Below are 11,019 nucleotides of genomic sequence, written 5' to 3'. Positions count from 1 at the left end.
CCCTGATGTTGGGAAAGATTGAGGGCACAAGGAGAAGGGGACGACAGAGGACGAGATGGTTGGATAGTGTTCTCGAAGCTACCAGCATGCGTTTGACCAAACTGCGGGAGGCAGTGGAAGACAGGAGTGCCTGGTGTGCTCTGGTCCATGGGGTCACAAAGAGTCGGACACGACTAAACAACTAAACAACAACAACAACAAAGTGTTGTCACATTGCAGGTTCACTCTAAATTCGAAAGTTTGGGCCTGTATGAAGTTTTAATTCCAGCCAAACAGAACAACTTTCCTTATATCAGAGAATCCAGCCTGCAGACATTCTGACATGTGTGTTCGCTGACAACTTGGAATGTTCATGAACATTCTGTGGCTCAGCCAACCAGTGTGAGAGGTTTCAAGGCCACATGTGCAGTACAGTGTAGTGTTCATGCTTCAGAGCACTACCATAGCCGTTCAAGCTTCTATTCTCAGCCCAGCCTATGTTCCTGCTATTCTTAGCATAGTAAGAATGCAGTAAGCACACAGAGCTTTTTCACATCTTGCTCCAATAGTTTAAACAGAGTGAGAGTTTTGACTTGGCCAAAGCATTACGAGGGGAATTAGGGGCACAGCATCTCAACCTTCTTCCGAAATGTTAGCTCCAAGAAGCCAGAGGGCCTGTCATGTGACTTGGGAGAATTGTTGGCGAATTCTGGCAAAAACGTGTTTGCTGTTGCTGCTTTTGGTCTGCAAAAGATACGTAACTGATTATGTTTTTCTTATCATGGAGGCCCAATTAGGGACTGTTTCCACCCTGAAACCCAACACAACAATCAGAAAGTGAAGGACGAGCTGGCTTCTCCCTCCAATGTGCCAGCGTGGTGTAGTGGTTAAGAGCGGTAGACTCATAATCTGGTGAACTGGGTTCGCTTCCCCGCTCCTCCACATGCAGCTGCTGGGTGACTATGGCTAGTCACACTTCTCTGAAGTCTCTCAGCCCCACTCACCTCACAGAGTGTTTGTTGGGGGGGAGGAAGGGAAAGGAGAATGTTAGCCGCTTTGAGACTCCTTCGGGTAGTGATAAAGCAGGATATCAAATCCAAACTCTTCTTCCTCTTCTTCTTCTTCTTCATTCCAGGATTATCTGGATGGGAGGGACAGCAATATGCACCTGACCGCCTGGCTGTGGCGTTGTTGCTGCTTACTGGGAGGGAAAGTCAAGGCAGGAGGTCCGTAGGCATAGTGTGGGTCACCAGCAGAGTCAATCTGGGCTTCTGCTAGTATGCCCATAGAATGGCTACTTCTCCACTGCTTTGACCCTGATTCCAAGCTGGGAAGCAGCAGTGGTGTCACAGACAGGAGACCAGATGCGTGACGTTGCCCTTCCTTCCGGCTGCTCCTGCTCTTTCCGCAAAAGCCAACTGGACGGGTGGATCCTCAATCGCACCTGAAGGCTAGCTTAGGGAGGCACAAAGCAGATGGTGTGGCACACACAGCTCTGTTCGCCATCACCTGCCCCATCTGCCGCCTGAGGCAGCTGTCTCCCTCTGCCTAACGGTAGGGTCAGACCTGCTTCAGATCTTTCCATATTCAGTCATATGAAAGACTTGGTGGACTCACACACAGCTTCGGCGCCATACTCTGATTGTGGTGTTTGCTCGGGTCCCACAACGGGGAAGGAAGGTCTGGCTTAGGGCCTCCCTCCACTGCAATTTACCTGGGGACCGTCAACTGCTTGGTGTCTGTGTCTCTGTGGCAACAGCCACCTCTTCCTCTGTTCGTGCTAAAACTGAATTCTAGGAATGAACAGAAAGCCCCGTCGCACTTCTGCTTTGCAGACATTCTCTCTCACATTTTCCGTTGCATGGAGAAAGCAGAACTAGACTCGCAGCACCATTCCCAAGATGATATCGCATAGCCTTCAGAAGAAAAGGTTGCTCCCAACGTCACTCATTGTTGCTTTTCTTTTTAGGGCAGGAAATTCTCATAGCTGGCCTCTTTCACCCGCCTAATTCCACACACATATCTTTTTTCTTGGAAGGGGAGGTAAGTAGTCCCCGCTTCAGATTTTGCAGGGCCTTCTCTGAGTGGCCCCCCTCATCACCACTCTCCATCTGCTTACCAGCAACCAGATGAGGCGCCTCTCTGCTCTTTTGCCTTACTCTCGTCACTGGTCACACAAGAACGCTACTTTATGTAGACCGAGTTTGCGCAATTGCCGGGAGTGTCTGGGAAAAACAAAACAAAGCATGGTGTGTATATGTGAGCGGAATGGCTCGCTAGAGGAGGGCATGGCTGGCTCCTTTCAGGCCTTTTGGGAAGTGAAAACACACTGCAAACTTTTCATTCCAGATTCCAATTAAATGACCTTTATTAGGGGTTCCCAACCTTTTTTTGCCCTGGGACACATTAGGAAATCTAAGCAACCAAGAAATAGTCAGGGACACCACCAAACAACCATTTCACAGAATCTCCCCCCCCCCCCAGCAATGCTCAGAATTCTACCACAGAGAAACAACAAGCAGAACATCTATATCCCCACTAATAAAACACAGGGAAAAAAGCAGGCAACCCCACAAAAAAGAGCAGGTAGAAAAAACAAAACAAAACCCTGAACTCTCTCAATTATTAAAAAAAATAAAAATAAGAATTTGGATGGGCGAAGGACCTTTGCGGGTGAGTAGGGCATTACGGACATCACATTGGGGACCCCAGATTTATACAGACATACAGTTGAACCTAAGGGACGCAGGTGGGGCTGTGGTCTAAACCACAGAGCCTAGGGCTTGCCAGTCGGAAGGCTGGCAGTTCGAATCCCCGCGATGGGGTGAGCTCCTGTTGTGAGCTTCCCAGCTTCTGCCCACCTAGCAGTTCAAAAGCACGTCAAGTGCAAGTAGATAAATAGGTACCGCTCCGGCGGGAAGGTAAACAGCATTTCCATGCGCTGCTCTGTTAATTTGATGCTGTCCCACTCCTGATGTTCTGACCACCCCTCTGAGGATCACTTTGTTTTCCGTGCCATGTAATGTTTGTACGAGAGAAAACCACAGGGGCAGCAGACACAACTACCACATGGTGCACTCAGCAGGGGAAAGTTCTGCCATGCTGCAATACCTTAATCTCCACCCGGTTTTGATTTTAGCCTCATCCACTTTTGCTGCTGACTATTGCTGGCATGCTCCCCTCAATGGGATGACCTGCAAGGGAATGTGACCATCAGCAAGACAAAGGAACCACTTCTTTTTTAAAAAAAAACCCAAAATAACTTACTGTATTTGGCAGAGAATGATGGATTTAGTTTTTAAAGGATTAGGAGTGTTTACTTTCATATGGTTGTTTAAATAAATGGCATTTTAAATCAAGGACCATCACCTGGTTAAAGAAATCTTTGCTGATTAGTTGTATGAGTTTTAATCAATTCATCATGAATAATTTTGCAAATGAATGTTAATTCTGAAGGAAAAATGTACTTTGGTTTTTGATGTTAGGTGCTTCACAGCAAACATTATTTTAGATGAAATGTTCTTCTTAATGCCTGCCAACTCCGTTTTTGCAAGTGCGCTTTTTTTTTTTAAGGAACATTTTTCTTTTAGACATCTGCTGCCTGGTTTATCAGAAGCACCTTTGTAATCCATCAAATGCTTGAAGTTGATTGATCAAAAGGTTTTAAGTTGATTAATCTGATTCATCAGTTAAACTTTGCAGCCTTATTGTTTTTTTAACCAGTTCCCTTTTCGACCTTCCAAATAATTTGTTAGAGTGAGATATGATAAATACGATTTCTTTTTAAAACCTAATGTAAAATCAAAAATCTGTTTTTCATTTTTAACACCCCCTCCATCAGTTTTTTTCATCCTGTTGAAGTTACTCTTGTCCCTTTTTTCTGGTAGGTCCTCTCTGTTGATTACAGCTAATGACAGGCATAAAGGAATGTAATAATATTAGTAGAAAAAATGCCTAGTTTAAAGTTTTCTACTCCACTACCTCTCCGGGCTTTACATGTTGAATTTCTACCTGCCTTGCAGTTGTAGAGCCCTGCCATATAAAAGCTGGCAACCTTAAAAGTGAAGGTCTTCAGGTTCAATAATACTTCGTGATTTGTCTTGAAAGAACTGAATGTGAAAATAAAGAAATAAAGAAATAGGGAAGAGTGTGTTGCAACATTGCCACTAGTTTCTCTCTGCTAGCATCTCTCCCACTCTCGTTGGAACCTCCTCCCCACCCTCTACTAATTTCCATCTCCTCTATAATTCTCTTTCATTCATAACCAGCTGCTGTTTATGACCGCTGGTTGTGTTATTTTTAGCTGCAGAGACAGGCTAAACACAAAGGAAGCACATGCAGATTAATAAGCAGGATGGGACTGAGGCCCAGCTAGCACCTAACACAGCAGATTGCAAGGCTTGCTTGGCACCCAGCATTCGAGTCCTCCTTTGGGTTGCCAATGGTTCTCACTGGCCCAGCTCCCTTGCCTTTTAACTGCAGCCTGACATGCAGATAGGTTAGCAAGTTAGAAGCTTCTCTTGGCATGGAGATAAAGTAAGGAGCAAGGCGTGGATCGGCCAAACTTCTGTGACTGTGCAGTTGCTAAAAGCACAGGAGCAGAGCCAAAAAGAAGTTGGCAACCCAAGCTTTTGCGCTGCGGGTTAAACCACAGAGCCTAGGACTTGCCGATCAGAAGGTTGGCGGTTCGAATCCCCGCGACGGGGTGAGCTCCCGTTGCTCAGTCCCTGCTCCTGCCAACCTAGCAGTTCGAAAGCACTTCAAAGTGCAAGTAGATAAATAGGTACCGCTCTGGCGGGAAGGTAAACAGCGTTTCCGTGCGCTGCTCTGGTTCGCCAGAAGCGGCTTAGTCATGCTGGCCACATGACCTGGAAGCTGTACGCCGGCTCCTTCAGCCAATAAAGCGAGATGAGCGCCACAACCCCAGAGTCAGCCACGACTGGACCTAATGGTCAGGGGTCCCCTTTACCTTTACCTTTTATCCTCTAACAGTCTCAAAAATTTGGAGATGCTTGTAACATCTCAATGCTCAGACCAGCGGCCGCTGCCTGAACATCCCCTCTCACTATTACCACACACTGCTGAAGTTTGCCTTCTGAGGATGACTGATCCAAGATGTAATTTATAAAGCAAGCATGGGCAAACTCCAGTCTTGTGGGATGTATTATGATGAGTTTACTAGAACTCTGCCATCCATCAACCAAAGCCAAGTTTAAAACGGTGGTTTGGGGTCTGAGCCAAACCCTTACTTCACCTGGTGGGCTATATACTGGGATAGTCTGTGTATACAAGTACAAATCTCCATCTCCACCACTGCACAGCAGGGATTCCAACACAAGCCCTCAGACTAGTCAGCAAAGATGCCCAAAGACCTGGAGAAAGGCAGCCAGTTGGGTGGATAGTGTCATTATACAGTTTCGTCACCAGGTGGCAGTGGACCTAGTTTTAGGTCAGTTGTTTCCTGTTCCGTTTTTCTTGGAAAGAGACAATAAAGTTTTTGACTTGCTTCCTGATTGGTGTGTCCTGTAAGCCTTCCAGAAAAATTGCTTATATTTAACACCTGAAGAACACAGTGAAATTAAACGATGGTGCACTTAGCATGAATATATTTTTTTAAAAAAGAATTACTATTGTTAATAGCATGAAATCCTTGACTGACTTACTAAAAAACACCAATAGTTATTAACTAAACTTTAGTCCTTCACAGTTCTGCAGACTCTGGAGAGGGAAGTCAGTCAGTTAGGGTTTTTCTTTCTTGAAATAATTCAATAATTTAAATTTAGACATATACACAAATACATGGATACACATACATATCTTACTATATAATATTTTTTGTAAGTCATCATGCTGCAGTTCTCCTGGCTGCCAATAGGTGGCCAAGCCAACTGCAGCATGAAGATAGAACAGCAGGTAGGGATATGCAGGCAGGCAGGAGAGAGAGACACTTGGATGGCAGGTGACCTAGATGAGCCACAGAGGAACAGTCAGGACAGACAAGCAACTGTCTTACAGTGCTGCCACTGTACACTTGCACTTGACACTGACATCAGAGACCAAGGAGGAAGAAAATGGTCTTCCTCTTCATTCCCCATCACCCACAGCTGGGCCCAACTCCCCTCTCACAGTTTGCCCTGAGCTCTTCCATCCCCTCACAGTTTGCCCCTATCCCAATATCCCCCTTCTCTCTCCCCTGAGGGTGGAGGCAGCAATTGGGATCCTGGGATTGGGACAAACTGTAAGGGAGGGAGAGGGGAGTTTGGGGCATGAGATGGAACTTGGAAAAGGTGTGGGGAGGTGCAGATGGGGAGGTTGAAGGAACTGTGAGGGGACAGGGAGTTTGAAGGGGATGGGGTGTAAATGGAAGGGGGTTGGCAAGGGGGTGAAGTGGGGGTTTGGCAGGTAGGCAGGGTTGACGAGTGATGTTAGCATGCCTAGCAGCTCCAAGTAATAGTATATGATCTTTTTTTTAGAAAAAGATATACAAGTCTATCATTATCAATGTTAACAAGTGTTAACTATTTTGATAAATCACATGGGGGGAATTGCACTCCTCAATATTTACATTGCAATTGTTTTTCACAAATTAAATTAAAGAAGCCATTTGCCTCTTTAAAAAGCCTACCCTATCTTGATTGGACGAAACGTGTAAGATGATGCTTCTCGCCTACCTTCCAAATTTTACTTAGCTGTCGGTGGTGGTAACCTATCCTTTCTGTGCCACTAACATGAAGTGGCCAGAGAATACTAAAACCCACAAAAACTCTTTACACTAGATTCGTCCCCTTAAATGTCCTCAGAAGATCAGTGGGGCATCATCTAAAGGTGTAGGATAATGGTTTGTCCAAGGAGTTACAGTCGTACCTCGGAAGTCGAATGGAATCCGTTCCGGAAGTCCGTTCGACTTCCAAAACGTTTGGAAACCAAGGTGCGGCCAAGAAGCTCCTGCAGCCAATCAGAAGCCACAGAAGCCCAGTTGGATGTTTAGGTTCCAAAGAAAGTTTGCAAACTCAAACATACACTGCTGGGGTTGCGGTGTTCGACGTGGAGCACCCCTATGCCATGGATACCCCTGTGGCTTGCCAAAGAGAAGAGGTTTTAACTGCTGTTTTTCCATTGTATAGAATTCAGATGTGGAAGCTGAGCTGCCTCTCTTCAGATCTTCCTCGCATAGTTGACAGCCACACTGAAACAGCTTCCTCGCAACTGTGCAAATAGAATTAGTGCATCTAAACAGGAAATGGCGGTGCAGTCGGTCGGCTGAAACAACATCCTGGAGCTTCACCAAACTGCCACATGCTAGTTACAGCTTTCGTTGTAGGGACTAAAGAAAGCCCATGGGGTTGGGGGAGAGGGAGGGAGAGAGAGAGAGAGTGTCATTGCTGCTGAAATGGATTTTTTTTTTGCGGGTGAGTGGGTAAAGGAAAGGGGTTTCAATTCGGAGAAAATGATAATTCCTACCAAGGAAATGTGGGCACGATTTGCTTTACTGACTTTCTGCTTGAGTCAGGTTCCCTGACAAGACTGGCTTGCCATGCTAATCCTAAAATGGTGATAGGGTTCGCCCTTGTGCATTGCCAAAAATGGGGCAAAAGAGGATGCAGATTCGCCTAAACTTTGCATATGATGATTTGTATCAAAACAGGCAATCTTAGAAATAAATACCATGATTTAAAAACATCTCATGGGAATGGCAGGGACGCGGGTGGCGCTGTGGGTAAAACCTCAGTGCCTAGGACTTGCCGATCGTCAGGTCGGCGGTTCGAATCCCCACGGCGGGGTGAGCTCCCGTTGCTCGGTCCCAGCGCCTGCCAACCTAGCAGTTCGAAAGCACATCAAAGTGCAAGTAGATAAATAGGGACCGCTTACTAGCGGCAAGGTAAACGGCGTTTCCGTGTGCTGCACTGGCTCGCCAGATGCAGCTTGTCACGCTGGCCATGTGACCCGGAAGTGTCTTCGGACAGCGCTGGCCCCCGGGCTCTTAAGCGAGATGGGTGCGCAACCTCAGAGTCGGACACGACTGGCCCGTACAGGCAGGGGTACCTTTACCTTTACTTTACACGGGAATGGTGACCAGGGAGCCATAAACAAACTTTCGGCATCATAGTGGGGTACTTATGGGAGCAGTTGGGGTGCAGGGATTTTAAAAAGGGCAACAGAATCACACCAAACTGCACCCCTCCTGTAGATTCTTCCAGAAGGGGGATGAATGTTGCAAACGGGTCATTCATATAGCTCAAACAGGTAATTGGCAACAGCTTTAAAAAGGTATTGAATTTCCCCCCGAAATGACAAATCTAGATTGAAAGGGGGGTGTTGGCATTGGATTATGAAACAATATGCAAACTGAAACGTAGCAAGCCTTTCCTGAATTTCATAATGCAGTACTGCAAACACATAACATATACAAAGGCTTATATTAGAGAAAAGTGTGCACAGAAATGCACTTATTAGTGATAACATTTCAAGCGCACTGTGTTAGAGGAAAATGCTCGCAAAAAATGAGTTTTCAGGTGGACTTCTTTTTTTTGGAAAAAATTGCATGCTGATGCATGAAACCCAGAGAACTGAACTTTAGAGCGGAAGACTGAGAAACCAGAATTGACAGGTGTGCCCATCCCTAGCAGATGCTACAAAAAAACTGTGCATGCACGAGGAGCATAGTTCCTGCAGTAAACACCTGTCTGGAGGAAGCACCTTCAGAACTGATCAAACAACAGCCTGAAACTAAATAAGTAGCAGCCTTTGAAAACAAAACTAAACCACCACAGTGAGAGCAAGCAGGAGATGTTGTTGGAGAGTAGCTGAATTCTACATAAGATAAATAGTTACAGGAAAGAGAACCCAAGCGCTAAAAGGTAGAAAGATTTTTGTTTTGTTTACAAGTTTCAGCATGACCTGACTCCTCCTCTCCCCTCCCTCTCCCTGGGTCTGGGCATGGCATCTTGCTTAGAATGACCTGGCATGTATTTTCTGCCACTCATTTACACATAAGACACATATTGTTGGGATATGAATCAGAGGTCGCTTCCAGGTGACCTGTCAATTGAGCATCCATCCTGATCAATTTGCACAAAGTTTGCAGGGAGGTTCGGTGATGCCGGTGCAGTGGGGTAGCGTGGGGGGTGCAGGGGGGGCCGCCCGCACCGGGCGCAACATCTGGGGGGCGTGCGCTCGCACTCGCAGCTCTCTGCCCCTACCTGGTTTGCTCACTCTCACTGCAGTGCTGGCTGTGCGAATCCGATCCGAGCCGCCAGGTCGCCGCCCACTGTGGAGGGGAGGGTGCCAGGCATGCGGTGCGGTGCGGAGAGAGAGCGAGGGACTATCTGGGGGAGGGACAGTGCAGTGGGGGGGGGGCGCAAATTACTTGCCTTGCCCCGGGTTAGGGGGCGCAAATTACTTGCCTTGCCCCGGGTGCTGACAACCCACGCTACACCACTGTGCCGGCGATTTGTTGAACATGGATTCCGATTTGTTTTCCCATCAAGCAGTTATTATCCCCCACTTTCCCCTGTTACTTCCCTTTCTGGAAAAAAGTCTGGTTTTGCAGGTTGTTGAACTTGCACAACATGATTGTATGGAAGCATTGGTCTCCCAAGATCATTGAATACAACACACCTTTCTGCAACCTAATGTTTTCCAGATGTTTCTGACTGCAACTCTATGGCATGCTGGTTGTGGTTGATGAGAGTTGCAGTACTCCTGCAGACAACCTGTTTATGGAGCAGTCATCCTGATTTGCTTGCACAGAGCTGGCAGTGAGGTTATACAATGTCCAGCCTTTGTTTGGCATTTGTTCCAATTTGCTTGCATGTAGGTTACACATCTTCCAATCAATTTGTAATTATCCACAGATTTGAGTGCATTTTTCCATCACTTTCCTAACTGCAAAAAGCGCTTTTAAAAAGTCTGTTGCACCAGAGTCCCAGAGCACTTTAATCCACTTTAATTATGCCAACATAATTTCCCTGCATGCGATCAGATCCCTCCTATAGGTAATCTGTAATCCAAAACATCTGGATGACATCAGATTAGGAAATGGTAGAGATGGAGGAGAAACTCAATTCTGTTCTCATTTGAAGGCAGGTCTATCCAGCTCACACTTTCCAAATCATTACACAGACCAGAACATAGCCATCTTTTGAAATGTGCATTTCTCTGAATTTTGCAATACAGTTCTTCCGTCAAGTAATGTTTGCAAAAATGCATATACTAGTGGCATAAAAATGCATATGCTAATAAAAATAGCATTGCATTCCAGGACAATGTTTTGCAAAAAGGTGTACATTAGGGGAAATTGCATGCAAACATATTTATATTAGGGAAAAATTCACACGCAAGGCTGATGAATTTTCGTGAGGACTTCAAACAAACAAAATTGCAAGCTGATGTGGAAATGCAGAGAACCAGATTTAAGACTGAAAAGAAAATGAGAAAAAGAGAGAAATGGAAACGGATGGATTCGCCCATCCCTAGGGAATGGTGCCGTGACTGCATGGAGAAATCTGTGTCAGCACAAGCATGCCCAACCTGCAAATAGTGAGAACTTGCTCTCTCAAGAGCAGCAGCTCAATAAATCCCTGCCCTCCTGTTCTCTCGCTTTCACTCGGGAAAGGTTGTGTTTGGCTTGGGGGCAGTGCTTAACACCGATGTCCCTTTCGTGTTACCTAATAACAAACAGAGCAGCATTCCGCGCAGCAGGCAGGCAGAATTCTGTGAATCCCAGGGAGCCTGGGGTGCTGTTGCAGCTTCCCAAGCAGCTGGGGAAGGAGGAGGCCATTCTGCTGTCAGCTTTTATTAAGAACGTGCACTTTGACTTTGCCCTTTTCATTTAATGCCAGCATTATCCTCCCTCCCTCTCTTATTTTGCATCCTGCCCAGGAAGATTTCTAAAGGACAACATGGAGTGTACAATGAATGTACAGAGAGTGGCCGGGGGAGGGAGAAGGGGGAACAGGATTGAACCCACTGGGCCCGCTCCTGATCTCTGCGCATGCACCAGAACTCCTGAATGACACCTGCGTATGAACACACATAGTT

The 11,019-nt window shown here is 46.3% G+C and overlaps 1 long non-coding RNA gene across 1 annotated transcript; it reads left to right on the top strand.

Moving 5' to 3' along the window:
• The first annotated feature begins 390 nt into the window (after positions 1 to 390).
• Positions 391 to 7,496, top strand: LOC310682698. Its single transcript, XR_014514109.1, has 3 exons — positions 391 to 564; positions 1,954 to 2,022; positions 7,104 to 7,496. It is a non-coding gene; the product is annotated as an uncharacterized lncRNA (long non-coding RNA).
• Positions 7,497 to 11,019: the final 3,523 nt, after the last annotated feature.

Source organism: Podarcis tiliguerta (assembly GCF_965153285.1).
Source record: "Podarcis tiliguerta genome assembly, chromosome: 8".
NCBI classification, from domain to species: domain Eukaryota; kingdom Metazoa; phylum Chordata; class Lepidosauria; order Squamata; family Lacertidae; genus Podarcis; species Podarcis tiliguerta.
Note: the sequence above shows the minus strand (reverse complement) of the source record. Positions and strands in the feature narration are given on the sequence as shown.